The following is a 23,714-nucleotide window of genomic DNA, read 5'->3' on the forward strand; positions in this document are numbered from 1 at the left end:
GGGAGGGGGGGGGGGGATAAAAATGCAACCGTTTAAGTAACTCCAGAGATAAGCCAGAAGGTGTGAGATCTGCAGACCCGGGAGGCCACCGGGGATGAAGTTCATCTTCTGCTCCTACTCTTCCAATGCAGCTTCCTGGAATGGTGTCATTCAGGTAACGTCGTATGTTCCTCTAAGCATGCCTGGTGTTATCTGAATGACACCGTTCCAGGACCCTGGACTGGAAGAGGAGGAGCAGAAGATTAATTTCATAGATAGTGGTGTCCGAGGTCTCCAGACTTCGCACCTTGTGACTTACTGTGGGGTTACGCAAAAGACATCTGCGACATCGCACTGCTGAAGCCGTGAATTCGATAAGGAGAGGCCAACTGTTTCGTGTGTGGCAGGAAACGAGCCACCGTTATGATATTCGTCGTGTAACAACGGTGCTCAAATTGAATGTATAAAAATTTCAACTTTTCTCTTTTCAGGAACATTGAAATTGGGGTTCTGTCTGTTGTGGTTTGGAAGCAATTAGTGTTTGAAATATGTTTTTTTCTTTTTGAATAGCCCTGAATTCAGATCGAAAATGACAGTTTGCTGACAGTTAAAATGTTTGTAGTTTATGAATGTGCAAAGATTAACCGGAGTTTGGTTATCACAGTATAAAATGACACTTAATGCAATGATTGACAAAAGCAGTTCTGAATGATATCTGAAACTCTAAGCAGGTCTAAGGTATACGTCATTTTTTTTTGGTGTCACGTTATGTCCTATCTCCAGCCTCATTTTGTTAAATAAAATCACTATCGATCCTGTTACAACTTTGTCGGACGTATTTAGCAAAAATTATTTCAATTACGGTTTCTACTTTATTTTATTCTCGAACTCTAACGCTTGCACAGACACTGTTGTTCTGTATGATCGTAAGTTCTAACTGCAAGAAAGAGTTCTGTACTGCTAATGTAATTGATACCCAATGAAATTTCGTTAATTAGTTTTTTAATGAATGCTAAGACAGCTATTCTCACTTTTCCTCATTTACTTGGTAGTTGGTAAAACATAGTTTTTCACATGATGTAAAACAAAGATAGTAGCTGAGGGATAACCTCTGAAGCGCTGATATTGTTCAACGTGGGCGTATCGAAGTGAAAGAAACTCTTTACCGCCATCGCGATACTGCTATTTTTTCTATTTTTTTAAGGTTGCTGTGCCACAGCAAGATGGCGGCTGCTATTTTGTCAATTGCAAAACTGATCACAAAAATTCAAATATTCACAGCCACTCCGCTGCGTCATTTTGTAGGTGACCACACTGTAAAATTTAGGAAGAAATTATTTCAGAGTAGGATATGGAATTGGATAATGTTGGATAAATACTGCAGACACATTTTTGCACTTTCAACAGTGACGATTGCTTGACTATGCGTTTAAATGTCGAGCCGTCACTTTTATTAGTAATCGCTATTTCAATTATCAGAAGCTTTGGCAGTCATCCTGTTTAGTGTAACTCCCTAAATAGCTCTCGGTTCAACAAACAAAACAATAACTATCGAAATCTGCGTGTAACACAGATCTGGATAAATTAAGTCTTTCTGTCTAATGTGAGCCGGTTCTAGGTGCTTCAGTCCGGAACCGCGCTGCTGCTACGGTCGCAGGCTCGGACCCTGCCTCGGGCATGGATGGGTGTGATGTCCTTAGATTAGTTAGTTCCAAGTCTAGGGGACTGATGACCTCAGATGTTGAGTCCCATAGTGCTTAGAGCCATTTGAACCATTTGTCTAATGTGTCATGTAAATAACTCAGTACGCTACTTGAAGAGTCACGGTGTATTCGCATCCTGTTTGATGTGATTGATCCTAGTTCTAAGTTGTTCTAGGTATTTTCTTCTTCTTTTTCTTCTCGTGTTATTCACCAGCGCTAATGAAATATATCTTCTCTCTCGCAGTTCTTCTTTTATTCAAGGATTTTCAACTCCTGCGAAATCTTCTTCTCCGCCGACTTCCACAATAAATCTTCCCGAAATATTTGTACGTTATTGCAACAATAGTGAAGAAATCGCTTTCCGGAAGGTTCCGAGTTGTTCTCGTCTCTCCCTGTGAATTACTGCGTTCTCTGTCCCACTACATTGTCCCCGAAATCTTCAGAGCTTCTCCACTTTCCATCGCTAGTAAAATCTGTTCTGCCGTCCAGCAATGTTTTAAGTTCCGCTATTTATCAGATGTGCCACATTCGTAGACTACTGCTCATCAACTGACACTTCCGTGCTGATACTTTATTTTACACAGCTAAAATGTTTCCTTCCAACTCAAAGCTCAACAGAAGTTACATATACTCGTAGTTACGTTGAAAGATTAACACTACCAGTTCACACAATATTTGTCTTTACATGTTTATGTACATGAAGTCATAAAATAAATAAATGAATTTTAAGAGGAAAGAAACTAGATAAAACTTTAACATGCATTCTTGTAAGATATTATTTTGGCGAACAGATCTTGTGTAATTACACAAGAGACTGATAATATGCCCATGACAGTGCAGAAAATACACACAAATCAGTGGAGAGGGCATGTCTGCAAGTCTTTTACTCGCATTACGGTTGGTCAACATGTGCACCGTTTGTGATGTGGAAGAGGTGAAAGCCTGCGTGTAATTCCTTAAGTCGCTGACACGAAGTGCCAGGAAGGTGCGACAGTAGCCTGCTCTGGAATCCTGTTACTTGGGTTGGCTATCTACAAGCGCAAGCTAATTCGATGCGACGCTATAAAGTGGATGATCTGTTTACATGTTCTGACATGCGTGCCCCCTAGTGTAGCTACGACACCGTGCATATTCCGAATCTAATCCTGGAGAGTTGCTTTATGCACTAATGCGGGTTATTTGTCTGTGTGCCTTGCAGTTTTCGCGTAGTCCTCTTTGGTTCAAATGGCTCTGAGCACTATGGGACTTAGCTTCTAAGGTCATCAGTCCCCTAGAACTTAGAACTACTTAAATCTAACTAACCTAAGGACATCACACACATCCATGCCCGAGGCAGGATTCGAACCTGCGACCGTAGCGGTCGCACGGTTCCAGACTGTAGCGCCTAGAACCGCTCGGCAACCCTGGCCGGCCGCGTAGTCCTCTTTCAAAATCCCAGAGGTACTTCTGAATAACCTTGTATTCTTTTCTTATATATGCTTCCATTTATAATGTACATTATTTTTAACCATGAGTGAGTATATTTCGAGTTCTAATGCCACAAAGTGCAATATTAATTTTTAAACTGGTGGAATTATAGATTGATACATAGCTTACGTGCGTATCGATCCACGGTAAGGCACTTGAAGACAGCGTGGGAGAGTAATTTTGGTTTTTAATCACACGCAACCTACAGTCACTAGGTATTTAGTGTATACGGAAGATATATAACTTGGTCTGGACGCTGGAACACCTATAGCTTCACAAAAATTACTGCTTCTTCACGAGGACGTTGTTACGGATTTAACATGGAAATATATAGAAATATGGTGACAGATCAGATAGAGTAGAATCTTAGCAAAGATTTTTCACGTTTTTATTGAAGACGTGGACAGGTGCTTAAACAAAACTCCTAACGAACCAGACGCAAAGGAATCTTGGTAAGTGTCTGAAGATCCCCCTTCTAATAAACGTTGAAAAATATTCCTGCAAATAAATTAGGAGTAACACTAATTGACAGCTCTCATCGGAAAAATAAAGATTTTGATGAGCTATATTATATCAGAGACAGACATCTCATGTACCAGTTTTGTCAGAAACAAGTTTTTGAAGAGTTATTTGGAATCATATGCTTGTTAAGAGAAGCGATACAGAAATAACGTCTAATGAGGCTTTAGGGGAATCATTTTTAATTAAGCTTGGAAACAGGCAAGCGTGAAAAAGTGGCCCTTATAAAGACAATTACCTCTGCTAACAAGAAGATACACCAACATAGGGAAATTATAATTGCAAAAACGAAGCCAATTAATTATTGAATTAATCATGAAAAGAAATATGTTTCAGTAACGCTTTGTGACAAAGGCCGTAATGGAATCTCTGCCTGCTACTTAGATAGAATAAAGTTTTGATATTGCATAGCATCTCGGTAAATCTTCATTAACTACCCGTAGGTTGCACATCGGCCATACAAAAAAAAAAAAAAAGTCGAGAGGACTTCCTCAGGGCAGACATACATAGATACCTCAGAAATCAGCAGTTTGTTCAGCTCCACCCCTGTCCTGGCTCTTCGTTCCTCAGTTGATCCCAAAAAATCATAGCACAATGAAACCGCTTTTCAATAGCATCTGGATAGTGGCAAGTAAATTTTCGCACAAAATATGGAAATCCGTTAAAGATTTTGTTTTGGCGCTACGACTTATTCTTCATAAACTGGTCGTTGGCTCAACAAAGCTTTTGACCTGTTACTGTTGTTTTGATTCCCCAACGGACAACTTACTCTCGAGGTACACGAATCGCTGTATCAACTTCCATAACCGTGTGTCTATGATACGTGTCCACTGTCCGCGAATGCCACTCGTCATTATAGCTGGCTCAGTGAACATATAATAAAAAAAAGGTTCTTGAAATTAACTATGTACGATGATCAACAACGCGTTGAGTTCATCAAGAGCCCCCTACGTCGGTATGAAGACTAGTTAGCGTAAATGCACATTGCACATCACACTACACACATTTTAACTTTTGATAGCCACTGCCCTTTCTCATTCCATTTGGTCGCCGTCAAGCAAAATACTCTAGTGGGCAAAACTTATCAACGAGAATAACTTTCGTATGTTGTCACTACTAACAAGGGAACCTCCCCATCGCACCCCCCTCAGATTTAGTTATAAGTTGGCACAGTGGATAGGCCTTGAAAAACTGAACACAGATCAATTGAGAAAACAGGAAGAAGTGTGGAACTGTGAAAAAATAAGCAGAATATACAAACTGAGTAGTTCATAGGAAGATAGGCAACATTAAAGACAGTGGGAGTGCAGGAGCGCCGTGGTCTCGTGGTAACGTGAGCAGCTGCGGAACGAAAGATCCTTGGTTCAAATCTTCCATCGAGTGAAAAGTTTAATTTTTTATTTTCAGTTTATGTGACAAACTCTTATGTTTTCATCACTTTTTTGGGAGTGATTATCACATCTACAAGAAAACCTAAATCGGGCAAGGTAGAAGAATCTTTTTACCCATTCGCCAAGTGTACAAGTTAGGTGGGTCGACAACATATTCCTGTCATGTGACGCACATGCCGTCACCAGTGTCGTATAAAATATATCAGACGTGTTTTCCTGTGGAGGAATCGGTTGACCTATGACCTTGCGATCAAATGTTTTCGGTTCCCATTGGAGAGGCACGTCCTTTCGTCTACTAATCGCACGGTTTTGCGATGCGGTCGCAAAACACAGACGCTAAACTTATTACAGTGAACAAAGACGTCAATGAACGAATGGACAGATAATAACTATGCAAAAATAAAGAAAACAAAATTTTCATTGAAGGGAAGATTTGAACCAAGGACCTCTCGCTCAGCAGCTGCTCACGCTACCACGGGACCACGACGTTCCTGAGCTCATTTTGTCCATAATGTTACCTATACGACCCGTGGACTACTCAGTTTGTATATTTTGCTTATTTTTTCACAGTTCCACACAGCTTCTTCCTGTTTTCTCAATTGATCTGTGTTCAGTTTATCAAGGCCTATCCACTGTGCCAACTTATAACTAAATCTGAGGGGGGTGCGATGGGGAGGTTCCCTTGTAAGTAACGTAGCTCGATGACACTAGGACCATATGTAAAAAGAAATGCTACAGTATATTACAGAAGGCAACTGAAACAGGCACACAATGAGACGAACAGAATTTACACCTTCATTTGAAGACCATAATTACACTCGAGACACAGCAAAGGTTCTGAATTGGATATGTGATCACCACGGGCAGCAGTGCATTCTCTGCAACGTGCTCGCATGCTGGCTACAAGGTTAATGAGGAGTTCTCGAGATAGTGCGTTCCATTCTCCACTGTCGTGGTAGACAACTGTTGAGCCGGCCGCTGTGGCCGAGTGGTTCTAGGCGCTTCAGTCCGGAACCGCGCTGCTGCTATGGTTGCAGGTTCGAATCCTGGCTAGGCATGGATGTGTGTGATGTCTTTAGGTTAGTTAGGATTAAGTAGTTCTAAGTCTAAGGGACTGATGACCTCAGATGTTAAGTCCCATAGTGCTCAGAGCCATTTGAACCATTTGAGCCTTTGAATGAAAGTTTGATTTCTGTTCGTTTCATGGGGCATTTCTTTGTTATCTTCTGTACTACACTGCAGCAGTTCTCTCTACTTATATGGTTCAAGTTTCTTCGAGCTATGTTACTTCGCAGTGACACATCATAAGAAAGTTAATTTCATCCTTATGTTTTGCACACCAGTGTACTTTATTCACAAAAAAACAACAGAACTTTTCATATGCAAAGTGTGATACAGAATAATCCTGAATTCAAATCCCCATACGCGGTAGAAGCGATCTAGAAATATGCACCAATCCGAAAAAAGAACTGCTACCAATGAATACTGGACATAGTCGGATCATCCGGACGCATAATGTGGAAGATGCGGCTGTCGATATGCAGAGCGTCTCAACGCGACCAGAAGCGTTCCTCGGATGGTATACACCAGGGGCGAGGTGAAGAACGAGAGACAAGGGCTAGACATCAGATATCAACAGACTCGACGTGGGAGGCAACAGAGGCAGACGTCGGCGTATGCGGCCGGACAGAAGATCCATCGGGCTAGGAGTTGCTAATTTGATTGTGATTAACAGGTTAGTTGAAAGAGGAAAGACAATATAAGGATATTATAATAGGGAACTGATGTGTGTTTACAGTGCTGTGAAAAAATTTATTTTGACTGAATAAACATAAGTGGCGTATTCAGGTAACAAAGTGTCTCATTACAGTTGGCCTCACAACTTCAGTGAAATCCTAATGAGACTAATAAAAGGAAGTGCTTATAGATATTTATTGTATTTGTAACAGTCCTTTGACAACTAATTTACATACAGAAAGATTTGGCGCAACGTATCAAAGCAAGACATCGTCTCAAGGTAACTATGGAACAGATAGTTTAATTTACAAGGGCTACCACCGATTTCTCAAGACGAAGACGACTCTTAACCCCTTAAATCCTGAGGAAGGAAAATTTTTCTTCATGCTCTAATCCTTTCAGGTGATAGATGCAAGAGTTATACACCTACATGTACCAGTTTTCAGAATATACTTTGTACAATTAGCTTCTTTTTACTGACTAAAATAATTAATTTTGAAATATTCATCGTTGTAATGCATAAGTCGATTATTAAATAATTACCACGTAAAATAACAATAATAATAATAATAATATAAAATTATACAGTGGAATATAACTAACCTACCGCTTCCGTGCTACATTCACTTGTTCATATTTTTATAGTTATGCCCAACAGGTAGCAGCACTTGTGCACGGTGAAATGATTGAACATTCAAAAATGTGGACATGAGGTTTCCATTGAGGAGAAATATGTCTGTCGCAGCTAATACACAGCAAACGTTAATGTACACAATTGTAGCCAGAATATCTGAAAGGGTTAAAGACTTTTGATTATATCAGTATTGTGTCCATGGTGCAGGAATTAAAAGTTTCGCTTGCAGTTCAACTCAGCTCCGAAACAGTCACATTTTATGTAAAAAGCAATCAGATTAAATAATGTAAAGAGTTGAAAATTTCCGTTGAGCAAAGGCATCGATATTAGCAGATATTTATACAGTTGCTTTAAAGTGAAAGAATAAAAGAACGGTAACTGTAAGCTCATACTTGGATTGTCAGATTCAGCAGCAATACGAACACAGGGCTCGTTATACTTATCACAGAAGACAGATTAATTAACAGCAAGTACGTTATACCTGGCTCCCTTTGCAAAAAAAAAAAAAAAAAAAAAGTTATCGAATTGCAAGTAAGTTACAATATGCCTGGGATGGTATGAATATTCAAACGGCATATGCAGATGATAGTGGGTGAGGGGTTCACTGATGCACTGCAGCCTCTACGAGCGCTTGCGTTCCTACACCGGTAGACAGGTGCACTTCAGCGGCATTCGTCACAGCTGCCAGCCAAGGACGCTGCCCCGCCTACTACATCCTGTGTCAAAGGCTGAGCCCTATTGTTGCTCCAGTTGAAACAGCTCTAGAGCTCGTGTTTGTGCTTACATGTTGGGCCAATGGACAACACAGGTGGCTGCCGTGGCTGCTGCGTCGCGCGATCACCACCTTTCGACTCTCGCAATGTCTATTGGATAATGTGAATCGGCACCGAAACCAAAAAGTTTTCAAATGGAGTCTCTAACTACTCCAAATCCGTCAATAGACGATATTTGCCTTCCATTGCATCTACTCGAGTCACCGCGGGACACCAGAATTTTAGACAGCCCGAAGAGCTCACATCGTAGGATCCGCACGACTTTATCTCATGAGACCACATTATCAAACGAGTCCTACACCCCCTACACCGATTGTCATCCTTGGGATGACTGACAAATTATTATGCTTCAAGACAGCACAAGGAAGTCAAAATGAATGTGTTTGTGTCCTGGGTTAGAAGACGGGACGTCTCAAAAAGCTTAGTCAAAACTGAGCGAATGATAGAGGAGGAACCAAAATTGAGTACTTTAATATAAGAAATTACAGGTCAGAATGTAATACTTAGTTTGTAACTGACATAAACAGCTTACACATTTCAGCAACCAATGAGGCTCATAGCAACCGTTGGAAGTGACAATCGCCAGTCTCAGTACACTACAACATAATCAATTGACTGAACTGAATAACTGGTTCAAAATTATTTGGCACTATTCCTTGCACAAGTTGTTTTTAGGAGTGTACTTACGTTTCCAATAGTACTCTCAACACTGTACTCCTCGAAATGAGCTTTTCGAGCGTCAAGTCTATGTAGCATGCACCCGTTTATCAGACGTAAGCAGTGTTCCAACACGTGCCCCCCCACGTGTCACTCATTCTAGATCTCATACCCACTGAAATATTTATTACCGATCTTTCGTTCGTTGTTCGAAAATTGTCATTTTAGGATCCTCTGCCGCCCATAAAATTGACTCCATAGTTTTGGGGCACCTTTTATAATGCACATAAAGGGATAGAAAATACAGTAAAAATGAAAATTCTATGCATTCACGGCATAAAAGTTTTACTAAAAGCTATTACCATAAGTTTTGAAACCAGGTCGAATGCAAATATAAGCTCACTAGACGGAAAATGAGTCACCGCACGGGAGACATCACACCAATACCACAGAAATGGTTGTATCCTAGATACGGGTCTGAATTTGCTGACAGAGTGTGTCCAAAAGTTTCTTCAGGTGCGCCACATTAAACTGAAGCTATTCATTGCTCGTTAGATTGCATAGATATTGCTATGTTTCATCCATTGCTCCAGATAGTCACAAATATTGCCTATGAAATTGAGATCAGGTGATGTAGCGGGCCAGTAGAGATGTTGTCATCTTGGAAGGAGACTGTGAACACGGTACACATGCCACGAAGACGTAAAGGAAAGGGCTACGCTTCACTAGAACACCTAGCTTCATGATTATTACATACAGCCGATTGGCACATACATATCACTTCACTGCCATGACGTAAGTCAGCAGTGGAAGCTCACGCAACTACCTGGTACTAGTTAAGCACTTCTCCAACGTTGCGAGGAGAACAGTGTCCGTTGAGATTATACAAATAATGGGCATTCACGTTTGAGGATGTCACTTGTGGTTACAGGTGATAGGATGATGTCCCTCCAGCTTCAGTTCCATTTATCGATATCTCGAATTTGCTCTATTCAGAGCATAGTGTGCGATGTGACAGTCTCTGGAAGATTCGATGTTGATGATAGGCAGATGAAACTCGGGTGACTCTCGTAACAGGCAGAGGAGAGCGCACTCAAATTATTCTTCTCCCAACACTTCTCATATTTAAGCCGCTTTTCCCTGCCATCTGAAATAGGTGACTTAGCTCACCTATAATTAGTGTTGCACATCTTCCAGTCGTATTTCGAGATGCAGGCCATTTTAATATTCCTCGTGATCTTTCTCCTTCTGTTGCCAATTGTGTAAAGCCCTGGTTTAAATTGTAAAAACATGTGCATGTAATCATCCTTCTGCAAGAAAGCTTATTTCTTCCTCCCTTAGTTGTGGCATCGGCCATATGGATGTTAATAGGGCATCTTGGTCTGACAGAGTTTTTGATTCGACTTAAAGGCCACAGCTTGTAGTGAGGTTAAGATGTCTTGTAAATGGCTTACGTGAATTCAACTTAAGCAAATTTAGTATATAACTCAAAAATTGTCTCCTGCGTAATACGAGGTATACTACCTTATTGCTGTTTCTTTAAAAAGCGATGGTGAGTTCTCCACATCTAGCAGAATGCTTTGTGGGTGGGGTGCTTCATTGCATTCCCGTGTACAGATCATTTCACAGGAGGCAAAACAATGGCATTATAGTGTGATTAACTTCTGTCACAGCATGCTGCATCTGCAACTTTTACTTGTGTTCATTCATTTTGAATATATATTAGTATTATCATTGCTGGCTAATGTTCATTTTTGTTACTAAATTTAAGTCGTTTGGTATTCCGTATTCTGTGCTCGACCGTCATGTACCTGTATTGTCAAAGGAGGTGTACATGTATTAGTTTCGTATAATAATATTGATAAAATTCGTGTAAATGATATTTGGAATAAGAAAATAACAAGAAGTTAATTTTAGTCACTCGTACTGAATATCTGATGTGGTGCAATATATCATTTCTAAAGCAAAAATTCATTCACAATACCTTTAAGATACGTATTTGATGGGTCAATCTTGAATGATAGAAGCTAACCGAATGTGATACCGGATGTGCAGATCAGCGAATCAGGTCAGACCCGGGCTTATGATACCCCACCAACGAAAACCGTCCATTGAAAGTCAAAAGAATTGTGTGCAACTGAAACAATGGGCGACTAATTCTTACAGATGATGGCGTTTGTGTATGTATTGGCGAATCAATAATGTTTTGGCATCACGTCTACGTAATTGCTCTGCTGTTCACAGTAAAGTGCCCGGCAGAGGGTTCAATGAGCGACCTTGAAGCTGTCTCCTTACCGTTCCACCTTCGAATGGCGAGCGGGAGAAACGAACGCTTAAAATTTTCTGTGCGAGCCCTGATTGCTCTCATTTTATCGCGATGATCATTTCTCCCTTATACGTACGGCACTGGCTCGCATAACTTTTGCTAGTTTTACTTCGAGTTAGAATCCTTCTTGGTGTCTGACTTTCTATGACCAGTACACACATGTTAACGCAACATACACAATTGTAAGTCGTACGCTAACAGCTTACCATGTGGAATACAGTTAACTGTATTTGTCATTATGTATGCTATGCGAAAGACGTCATAAGTAAGAAAAAAATCGCACACAAAACTTGTAAATCATGTTCCTGCAATACAGATCGTCAGAGGAAACTTGAATATATGGAATATTATTATGCGAGTTCTTCCAGAAATGAGAATCTGTATGTTTAGAGAACTGAATATTCTGGAAAAACGTGTGCAGTCCCAACGAGTCAACTACTATGTTCAATTTATTAAGAAAAGTCGCGATTTTCATTTCGGTGCGTTGTTGCTAAGGCGAAGTTCCATTACTGCGTCAATCGTTGTGCATCGGCTCTGCGTCATCGGCCGCGAGGCGTCATCGTGCACCAGTAAGATGCAACCACAAACATTCCGGTGTGCCAGCCGCGGTAACTTTGGAGGACGCAGTGAAGAGGCTGCTGCGTCAGCCGGGAGAGTTGCTCTCATCAGCTAGACTGCCGAGCTTGTCTGCGCGTACGTGCTACTGCCGGCGCCCACCCACTGGCGTAGCTGCCAGTTTCAGTGAAGGTCGGTTCCCACTAGGGCTGCCGCGCTTCAAAACCGCGCGTCAGCGGCGTGGTTGCCATGGAAATGGCGTCAGCGGCAAGGCGTGGCGGGCTCTGCGTCGCGGTTTGACCATGTCGAACCGCTTCCGCTGCCGCGTGCCACGCTCCAGGTGCGCGCCGCCAATCACAGAACGCGCTGAGCGTGACGTCAGGTACGGAACCCCGGGCCACACGAACTTTCGCCGAACCGTTGGCGCGGACGCGGCGGCAGCTATGAAATACTTATCATCCGATTCCAAGGAAACTATTCGGTAGAAAAATTTGATTGTTGGGCATGTTACAGCCTGATATCTTTTCTCGATAAAGGACAGAATTTCTTTTCGTTATTCGTCGTGGTTACTTGCTGTATCGCATTTACGTAAACCTTTACACGAAATTTGAATGAGTGTGCAGAGGTAAAAACGCATTGCGTGGACTTTGCGTACAGTTCATTTTAGGTAATACATTATTGCGTATGAAATTTAGTCAACATATCGAAATTGTTTTTAAAGCTGAGAGCAGAACGATAGCTATCACCGTTCTCGAGATATTGAATGTTATGTCGGCGGACGGGCTGTGCGGTGACCGCGGACGGGCTGTGCGGTGACCGCGCGCGGGTCGCTCGCTACGTGACCGATACTTTCGTCCTGCTCGTCGTAAACCATGTGGTTGTATCAACTGGAAATTTCGTAAACGGTTCAAGAAATTGAAACGTGTTTTTTTGCAAACGATAACTTGTGAAAAGTCATGTATTTCGTCGCACATGATAAATATCCAAAATCTGTTTATCTACCGAGATATGAAAGAAACTACAGTTTTTTCGGAAGGGATAGATGAATTTCTTTAAACGGCATTTAATAGCACGTGGAATGAGAAGTTAAACCGAGACTAATTTGCTGGTATATCATAAGATGTAATTTGCTAAGTATCTACAGCTATTGATTATTTCCTTTGGAAGTAACAAACGTTTTTTTCTTTATCCAGTGTACTTTATTGGTTCAAGACGTGTTTCGCCTTTTACTTTAAGGCATCTTCGGTGGAATCTAGAATGATTCAGTTTTGTTTTGATATGTGATACTTCCACATTATAAAACAATTCATCTTTTTTTACATGAATAACTGATTACTTACAGTGAATCGTGTTTTTGGCGGACATCTGCGTTTCCCCTCACCTGGTCACATACTGGAGGTTGAACTAAAACTTAGATTATGAAACATAAGCACATTTTCATGTTCGCTCTTTTTTCTTCTGTCACTAGCTGTAGACATTTTACCGAAAACACTGATTTGAAGTCATAACTACAGTGTATTCACCTCATTTCCCTTCCTGTTTGGTTTGTTTATGTACATGTTGCCAATCTAAAGAATTATATGCTGAAAACTAATGTTTGTTTATTTTTGTTCTCCTTATATCTGTATGTGTGTGTGGCTAGCCAGTGATAGTTATAGAAAGTTGAAAGTGAATGCAGTAGTTGTCAGACAGTGGTTGTAAGATTTGATGTTCAGCTGATTTCAGTTTTGGTTTAAATGTTTTGTGGAGAAGTGCATGGAAGAGTAAATTCACTGCTTACATTAATCGATAAAATAGCAGAATAGCATTTCAACAGATGATTATTATCAAAATACTATCACCCAACCCCTTTGTCCTCACTCTTTGACGCCTCATAATATGTCCTGTCAACTTACCCCTCTTGTAGTCAAATTTGTGCCGTAATTTCCTCTTCCTCCTCTGTTTAATTCTGTACCTCTTCTTTAGTTACACGATCCTCATATCTAATCTTCAGCATTCTTATTGATCACCACGTTTTGAAAGCGTCCATTGTCTTCTTGACAGAACTGTTCATCGCCCACGTTTCACTTACATACAAGGCTGCCCTCCACACATATACTGCATTCCACACAAATACCTTTGTAAAATAGTACCCAATCATTAGAATTTATATTCGATGTGGACAAATTTTCTTTTTCAGAACGCTTTTCTTGCTATTCACAGTCTTCATTTTATATCCTCTCTACTTCTGCCTTCTCAATTACTGCTTCCCTTTCAAGTCATTGAAGTCTTAGAAATGTAGTTTGATGTCTGTAGAAGTTGTAGATAATCTTGTGGCCCTGTGTTTTATCGGTGACATCTCCAGAGCTTCAAAGAATGTTTTAATTGATTGTCAAAACCTTTCTCTAAACATGCAAATGCTATAAACACAGTTTCGTAGTTCTTCAGTGCGTCTACTTAGCTAAATGGTAGGATCAGTATTGCCTTGCGTGTTCAAACATCTCACAGGAATCTAACATTATGCTTATGTTAGTTTGTACAACCCTCCCCCTCTCCTCTATACATATTCCTACCACTTTCTAGCCTTCTCTTATTTGCTTAGTTCTGGCTTGCCAAATGAGTTCTTGACAGTTGTTTCTCCTTTGAGCAAAGTTTTCTTTGTTCTTTCTCATTTTCATTCCCCTATGTTTTCCAAGTGCAAAATCGCGTTGCAATTTTGGACTTTCTGTCAACGTCATGTTTAGACATTTCTATTTCCCATGGCCTACTTTATTTGCTGCATTTTTATATTTTTCCCTCTTGTCAAATTTAATATATCGCGTTTTATCTAACGATTTCTACTGTACCTTCTTCCCGTTGACATACTCTGCTGCATTCACCACTTCTTCTCTCAAAGATATCCATTCGTATTCTAGCTGATTCCTTCCTCTGTTTCAGTCAGTCGTTGCATTACGGTAACTTTAAGATTATCTAAAAACTGTGGGTCTTGACTTATTCAAGTTCCATTTCCTTAATTTGCTACCGTTTACTGTCTCTTTAGTTGTAAACTGCAGCTCGTAACCAATAAAGTATTGTAGGTTTGCGTCTGCACCGGGAAATGTCTTATAATTTAAAACCTGGTTTCGAAAACTTTGTTCCAAATATGTATTATTCTTTCATGATTCTTAAGCAAGGTGCTGGTGATGATTACATTATGCTCTGTGCGAAATTCTATCAGTTGGCTTCCACTTTCATCCCTTCCCCCAAGCCTTTGTGTTCTTACTGTTTTCCTGTACCTGCTACCGTATCACATTTTAAATTTTTGTCTCGCTTAACTATCTGAATAATCTCTTTTGTCGTACATTGTTTCAATGTGTTAGGAAATAGTGAACAATCATGAACGGTAGTCATGAAATCTGTTTATGGTGAAATGAGAAACATGAATAATGAAATATGTGAAAGAGTACATTGTACAGAAAATGAAAAATTGGTATGTCTTCACCCAACTTCGTCTTTCCTTCATGTAGGCATAAGATATAGTCAATCAAACGCACCGGTCATTTCAGTGGGTCCCGCCTCGTACCTCAGTGGCTGTCCGTCATTGGCTACCGCTAGCGTCTGCCGCTTCCAGATGGGAACGCCAATTCCGCGAGCCGCAGCGTCAAAGCAGAAAACGCTTGCCGCTGCCGTTGCCGCACGCCGCGCTGCCGCGCTCTAGTGGGAACCAGCCTTACCCGTCAAGAGAGGACCTCTGCCTGCAGGCGCAACATGTTGACGTGCGAGATGATCCACCGCAGCACACTCGGGGCTTTGAACCTGCTCTTTATTTCTATGATGATACTCAGTCTGTTTAGGAGGAACTGGAAAAATCGTTAAGTTTTATCGGTTACCCCTCCCTGACTTGATAACAAGGTTTCAAAGTGAGTAATGTTTCAAAAAGTTTGACAGGGTAGCTCGTAGCGTTAAAATTGGATAACGAACGACTAAGGGATAATTAAGAAGTGAAAAATACGTTACACAAGATAGATCTTTACAATGAGGCTACTACTTCTGCGGCCTTTTTTTCTACATACAGGCAGAGCCAGAGCATACCACTAAAACTCAGATGATATCTCAGCAAACAATCTTCGTAATGTCAACAAACAGAAGACAACAACTTACATCCTTCTGAATCTGCTTACAGTATACATCGCTTAGTCTCCTCCTACGGTTTTTATCTCCCACACTTCCTTCCAGTACTAAATTGATGGTCCCTTGATGTCTCAGAATGTGTCCTATCCACAGATCCCTTATTTTAGTCGGATTGTGCCACAAATTTCTCTTCTCCCAAGTTCTGTTAAGTACCTCCTCATTAGTTGCGTGTTATGTCCACCTAATCTTCAGCATTATTCTGTAGCACCACATTTCAAAAGCTTGAATTCTCTTCTTATCTAAACTGTTCATCGTACACGTTTCACTTCTATACATGGCTACACTCCATACAGATACTTTCAGATTTCCTAACACTTGAATCTGTATTCGATGTTCAGAAATCTTTCTCAATCAGAAACGCTTTTCTTGTCATTGCCAGTCACATTTTATATCCTCCCTGCTTCTGCCGTCATCCGTTATTTTACTGCCCAAATAGCAAAACTCATCTACTACTTTGTCTCATTTTCCTAATCTAATTTCCTCAGCTTCAACTGATTTAATTCGACTACATTGCATAATCCTTGTTTACCTTTTGTTGATCCTTATCTTATATCCACCTTTGAAGACAGTGTCCATTCCATTAAACTACTCTTCCAAGTCCTTTTCTGTCTCTGACAGAATTATGTCATCGATAAACTCAAAGTTTCCATTTCATCCCTCTGAACACAAATACCTTACCCAGATTTTCCTTGGGTTTCTTTTAGTTCTTGCTCAGTGTACAGATTGAATAGTGTCGGGGAAAAGCGACAACTCTGTTTCCCTTCTCAATCATTGCTTCCTTTTAATGCCGCTCGACTCTTAATCTGCCGTCTGGTTCCTGTACAAGCTGTAAACAGCCATTCGCTCCCTATATTTTACCCCTGCGACCTTCAGAATTTCAAAGAGTATTCTAGTCAACATTGTAAACGACTCCTCTAAGTCTACAAATGCAGTAAACGTAGGTTTGCCTTTCCGTAACCTGTATTCTGAAAATCGTAAGGTCAGTACGGCCTCGCGTGTTCTACGCACCTCCGGAATCCAAACTGATCTCCCCCGAGGTCGGCTTCTAAGACCCTTTCTACTCTAGCTTGGTGTTAGTATTTCACAACCATGACTTATCAAACTGACAGTTCGCTAATATTCATACCTATCAGTACCAGCTTTCTTTGGAATTGGAATTACTACATTCTTCTTGAAGTCTGAGGGTATTTCGCCTGCCTCATACACCTTGCACACCAGATGAAAAGTTCTGTCATGGCTGGCTCTCCAAACACTGTCAGTAGGTCTGAAGGAATGTTGTCTACTCCTTGGGCTTTGTTTCGATCTAGGTCTTTTAGTACTCTAACAAATTCTTTTCACGGTATCATGTCTCCTATATCATCTTTATCTACATCCCCCTCCATTTCTAATTATTGCCTGCAAGTTCATCTCCCTTTTGCAAACCCTTTGTATACTCCTTCTATCGTTCATCTTTGTCTTCCCTGCTTAGGAGTGGTTTTCCATCTGAGCTCTTGATATTCACAAGGTCTCTCTAATTTTCCTATAGGAGGCATGTGTCTAATCCCTAGTGATAAATGCTTCTACATCCTTACATCTGTCCTGTAGCCACTCCTGCTTAGCTATTTTGCCCTTCCTATCGATCTCATTTTTGAGACGTTTGTATTCCCTTTTGCCTGCTTCACGTACTGCATTGTTATATTTTCTTTTTCATTAATTAATTTCAATATCTCCTACGTCACCCAAGGATTTCTACTAGGCCTTGTCGTTTTACCTATTTGATCCCTAACAGCCTTCACTATTTCATGTCTCAATGTTACCAATTCGTCTTCCACTGTATTCCTTTCCCCTGTTCTAATCAATCGTTGCCTAACGCACCCTCTGAAACTCTCAACATCATCTTGCTCTTTCTGCTTATCCTGATCCCAGTTTCCTTAATTTCCTACTTTTTTACAATTTCTTTAGTTTTAAACGCCAGTTCATAGTCAATAGATTGTCAGAGTCCACATCTTCCCATGGTAGTGCCTTACAATTTAAAATCTGATTCCAAAATCTCTATCTTGGACGCTAAAGTAATTAAACACCGTCGACACCAAGGCAGTGCGTGAGAACGGGTAACAGTGTCGTATTCTTAATGTGGTCGTTATAATAGAAGTCGAATCCCAGCAAGACTACCAGAGGCTGCAAAAGAAAGTGAATAAAATTTCACCATGAAGTGTGAGCTCATTAGAAAAACGCAATCACGCTTTATTTTATGAGTTGCCATACAAGATGACCAATACTGGGGCAATTCCAACAGGACAATGCAACACCCCAGACGTCCAGAATTACTACAGAGTGACTCCAGAAACACTCTTGAGTTTAAACACTTCCGCTGGTCACCAATCCCCCTAGACATGAACATTATTGAGCATATCTCAGATGCCTTGCAACGTGCTGATCAGAAGAGATCTCCACCCCCTCGTACTCTTACGGATGGACAGCCCTGCAGGATTCATGGTGTCAGCTCCCTCCAGCACCACGTCAGACATTTGTCGAGCCCATACCACGTCGTGTTGCGGCCCTTCTGCGTGCTCGCGGGGGCTCTACACGATATTAGGCAGGTATACCAGATTCTTTGGCTCTTCAGTGTTGTTGAGGAGAGTCAGAGTTTTAATGGGTGTTCTTTTAGAACGACACGATGAAACATCCTGAGCGAGGAACATAATGATACAACGTTTTATGGTCCTTGCAGCGTATCTTTCCTCACTGGTGCTAAATCAATTAGTTGCTGTCTGCATCTTGCGGCTTTACCTACTTATTTTCAGCGTTCACAGGACCTGTAGACCAAGCGCTGCATCAAGGATCTACTTCAATCTTTTATCTCTCGCTGTCTCTCTCCACCCTGCGGGGATTCCCAATGCTGCGACGTCCTTCTCTATGTCATCTTTCCACTGTGTACGAGGTCGACCGAGTCGTATTGTTGCTTGGAGACTGCCCTCAAATGCCTTCTAAGGAATTACGCTGGGTTCCATTCTAGCCACGAGCCCAGCCTATTGTAGTTTCCTACTACTACTTAATTTCTGGACAATAGTGGGTTAATTCGTCAACTGATAAATTTCAGTGTTTTTTTAACTCTCCAGATGCCATTTTCCAACAGTGTTATAGGTAGCATTTAAGGTGAAATTCAACATCAAAAACGTACTCAATGCTCGCTCAGTATTCAGTGAACACGACTGATGTGCCAAATACATCAAATGTATGGTATCACGACCGTTTCTATTTTGTGAGGTGTTAACATAAACATGTGAAAAACCTTACATGAAAACACGTGTGCCATCGTAAAAATTCAAATGAAAGAAACCTCGATGTGGTAACCGAACTGATATTGATACGTACCATGACTGCTTCTAGATCAGAAATAACACAAAGTTCTGAAAGTTCTGAACACATCCACTTTGGATCAAAAATGGCTCTGAGCACTATGGGACTTAACTTCTGAGGTCACTAGTCCCCTAGAACTCAGAACTACTTAAACCTAACTAACCTAAGGACATCACACACATCGATGCCCGAGGCAGGATTCGAACCTGCGACTGTAGCGGCCGCGAGGTTCCAGACTGTAGCGCCTAGAGCCGCTCGGCCACTCCGGCCGGCCCCACTTCCGGAACACGTAAATACGACTTGCTTGGCATTCCTAGTGCATTTTGCAGAAACTGAAACGTGTTTTCCTTCATTTGTGGCTGCACCCCTGAAAGCATTGTCCTTAATGCTAATAAACATTTACAATATAACTTGGGTACTGTGTGATTGATCAGTTTCCGCCTTTGTCAGGGTACTACTCCGTAGCAACAGATACAGAACTGTAACGTGGTAAGGTAAAATGTTGGTGTATCGAATATGTATATTCGTGTTAAATTTTCAAACGAATTCATTGCATTACATAGTTATCGCAAGGGTACTATAACGCTGTTAATTTTAATAATTATTTGTTGTATCTCAGTAGACAGATCGTTTAATAATAAAAACAAAGCTGATTTCTTTGGCATTTTCCGAATGACTTAGCGCTCTACTCCTGAACATTTATGATATTAGGTATGTGCAGAATAGGTGAATATCCTCTTCAATAGTCCTAATATCACTTCCGTTTTAACTATCAATTGTTCAGTTTACTTAAATTTGCCAACCTCATATATCCTTGTACTAGGTCACATCTCTCAGTTGAAAAATATTTTACATATCGTCGTAGAAACGAGATCGAATGCCGCAACGGATTTCTTAATTTCTTTCACTGGCGAATATCTGCGGGTCACCAGTCACCGACCACGTGACAAAAACCCAGAAACGTATTTCCAACAGTTCATTAGGCACTTTATTTTCCTGGGCACAAGGTACTTTTAGACCGAGGTCGTTCATCATTCACTAATGGCGCTTGGAGGGATGCCACAGCAATCTGCTATTGAATGGCGAATGGGCTGAACTGCTGGCGAGGCCCGCCGCTGGGGCCTGGTGAGCGTGTCAAGGCCCCCGCTGATGGGTTAAGTGTGCCGCGGATGTGACTGTGTGCTCACCTTTTACGCCCATTGCGCTGCTGTGTCCTACGCCTGCAGAAAACCGGCGCGCCTGCCAACTTACGCTGTTGCCGTCCATAACTTCGGCCCCTCGCACGGCCACTGAATTCGAAGAAGTGTACCGGGCGGCTGCGGGCTTAATATGGCTTCTCACGAGAAACTTCTCTCCACAAAAGATCGTGATTGCGCCGTCGACTTTTAGCCAGAACCGAATAAAGAAATTAGATTCTGGGAGTTAGGAGGACAAAGTTACACGAAGAATAAATGCAACGGCAGTCGGAATACACGTAGGTTTTGGTTCATCTTCCCGTCATCGTTGATGTCATCAGAAATAGAGCACAATGGGGAATGAAATGTATCGTGGCCATATCTAAGGAGCTGTTCAACATTTTCCGTAAGTTATTCAGAGATACTGTGTAAATCTTGCGTTATGATTGTCGAACGCATTCCTCTTCAGCAGGAGCCCAGTGTTCTCTTCACTGTGTCATCTGTTTGCTCCACTTATTTTGCATCTATCTTCTGATTTGCTTTGATATGTCCCGCCACGAAATCCTTCCCTGTGTCAGCCACTTCATCTTAGAGCAGCACTTAAACACACAGCGTCCTGGATTATTTGTTGAATATATTCCAATCTCTGTCTTGCCCATGTCCGAAAGAACAGATACCATCTTCATATATATAGTTAAGGCTCACCGGCCATTTGACAATCTTCTGTGCAGATGCACACACATTGCCCGAACTCTTACGGGAATCGGTAAAGCCGCGAGTAATGGGCAGGGGCACTGCGAATATAGTGCGGGACAGTAAGTTGGGAATGTGGTGGTCCCGGCGGACGTTCGAGTCCTCCCTCAGGCGTATGTGTGTGTGTGTGTGTGTGTGTGTGTGTGTGTGTGTGTGTGTGTGTGTGTTTATCCTTAAAATAATTTAGGTTAAGTAGTGTTTTAAACTTAGGGACTGATGACCTTATGAGTCCTATAAAATTTCACACACATTTTCAAAAGCTGTCCCTGTAGCGCAGTGGATAGCGCGTTGGACTTCTAATCCAAAGGTCGTGGGTTCGATCCCCACCAGGGATGTCTAAATTTTATAATTAAATTTCAGTGTTGTAACAGTATTTTATAGCAGGCACAATAGCTCACTGACAAGGGGAGGCCGCCAATTGTGAAATTCAGATTCGATTCGTACTGCGCATAATAAAAGCTCATGGCCAGAGGTGTAATGTGGCAAAGCACCAAGATGCACTTCTCAGCCGTTGTCGAGAAAATCGACAGTTAAAAGAAACCGTCATGGTGAAATACTCTCTACGATTAATAATTTTCTACAGCGTCGTGGCGCAGCGGTAAGCTCTCTGGTTTGTAATCCGAAGGTCGCCGGATCGAATCTCGCGCCATGCAATTTTTTTTTATTATTAGTTTTTTGTAATTCAAATGTATATAAACCATTAATGAATTGCTTATGCATGTTGGTGAAGGCGGATCGCTCTCCAATTGCACCGCCTCCATTTTTCCGTTTTTTTAACAGGGTGTACCGAAGCTCTCCCGTCCGCACTGATTTTCGACGATGTTATAAGTTGCGCTATGGACCGCATCTACCTTCTTTCGAAGTTAGCAGGCAACTACGCTGTTATGCGGCGGCTCGTTTCGGCCCATTCAACATCTGTCCTTCAAGTGTAACGAGCGAGTAACGGAGTTTATGTTTCATACCTGCCACAGCGAATTTGTGTTCGTGGGGCTTCTATCCTAATTCGAACGTTTGACTTACGCTATACGTATTCGTTTCGGAATATCGTTTCTACGTCTTCCGTTAACTATACGTGGTTAACATTATGAAGACAATTAATAACATTTGTGAAATACAACTTTCTTTGCGGAAAACAAAATGATGTTCGAAGTCGCCAGTTTTTCCACGACAAACGACTTTCAACAACTTATTATATGCATAATTGTTGCAACTGATTGCCGGGAATTATATATGCGCTCGGGTTTGTAATCCGAAGGTCGCCGGATCGAATCTCGCACAATGCAATTTTTTTAGTATTTTTTTTGTAATTATTGTATGTATATATAAACAAATACTAAAAAAAGTTGCATGGTGCGAGATTCGATCCGGCGACCTTCGGATTACAAACCCGAGCGCTTACCGCTGCGCCACGACGCTGTGGAAAATTATTAATCGTAGAGAGTATTTCACCGCAACGGATTCTTTTAACTGTCGATTTTCTCGACAACGGCTGAGAAGTGCATCTTGGTGCTTTGCCACATTACACCTCTGGCCATGAGCTTTTATTATGCGCAGTATGAATCGAATCTGAATTTCACAATTGGCGGCCTCCCCTTGTGAGTGAACGGAACAACGAACAATCTGAACGAGTGTCATCCAACGTACGCCACGAACAAATTCAACGAACAATGTAGAACAAAAATAAGATTAAAAAAAAAGGATGGCTAGAGCGTCTGCCATGTAAGCAGGAGATCCCCGGTTCGAGTCCCGGTCGGGGCACACAGTTTCAACTGTCCTCGTTGACGTATATCAACACCTGTATGCAGCTAAAGGTATTCATTTCATTTTACTGATTTAAGTGTAACTGCTCTACAGCCCCTAACCCTCTAGAGCTCCCTCGGGCAACATGGATATTATTCGTTGATGTCTTAACAGACATTCCATGTATGTTATGCAGCTCGTGGTTTTGCGGTAGCGTTCTCGCTTCCCGCGCATGGGGTCCCGGGTTCGATTCCCGGCGGGGTCAGGGACTTTCTCTGTCTCGTGATGACTGGGTGTTGTGTGTTTTTCATCATCATTGACTCGCAAGTCGCCGAAGTGGCGTCAACTAAAAAGGACTTGTTATACGGCGGCCGAACTTCCCCGCATGGGGCCTCCCAGCCAACAATTCCATACGATCGTTTCATTTTTTTTTTTTTTTTAAATGTTATGTTAACTGGGGACCTAGAAACGACGGAGAGGCTCCGTCCCCGCCGCAGCCGCAGTGGTCCGCATCCCCACGACGACTACCGCAGTCCACTTCACCCCTCCGCCGCCCCACACCGAACGCAGGCGTTATTGTGCGGTTCCTCCCCCGGTGGACCCTCCAGGGAACGTCTCACACCAGACGAGTGTAACCCCTATGTTTGCGTGGTAGAGTAATGATGGTGTAGGCGTACGTGGAGAACTTGTTTGCGCAGCAATCGCCGACATAGTGTAGCTGAGGCGTAATAAGGGGAACCAGCCCGCATTTGCCGAGGCAGATGGAAAACCGCCTAAAAAACATCCACAGACTGGCCGGCTAACCGGACCTCGACAT

The 23,714-nt window shown here is 41.8% G+C and overlaps 1 protein-coding gene and 1 non-coding gene across 2 annotated transcripts in view; both read left to right on the forward strand.

Moving 5' to 3' along the window:
- LOC126249783 (organic cation transporter protein-like) overlaps positions 1 to 23,714 on the forward strand; it is a 405,395-nt gene that overhangs the window by 125,561 nt on the left and 256,120 nt on the right. The gene's annotated exons all lie outside the window — the stretch shown is intronic.
- Trnar-ucu (transfer RNA arginine (anticodon UCU)) lies at positions 21,420 to 21,492 on the forward strand. Its single transcript has one exon. It is a non-coding gene; the product is annotated as a tRNA-Arg (tRNA).

This window comes from Schistocerca nitens, chromosome 3, assembly GCF_023898315.1.
Source record: "Schistocerca nitens isolate TAMUIC-IGC-003100 chromosome 3, iqSchNite1.1, whole genome shotgun sequence".
NCBI lineage: Eukaryota > Metazoa > Arthropoda > Insecta > Orthoptera > Acrididae > Schistocerca > Schistocerca nitens.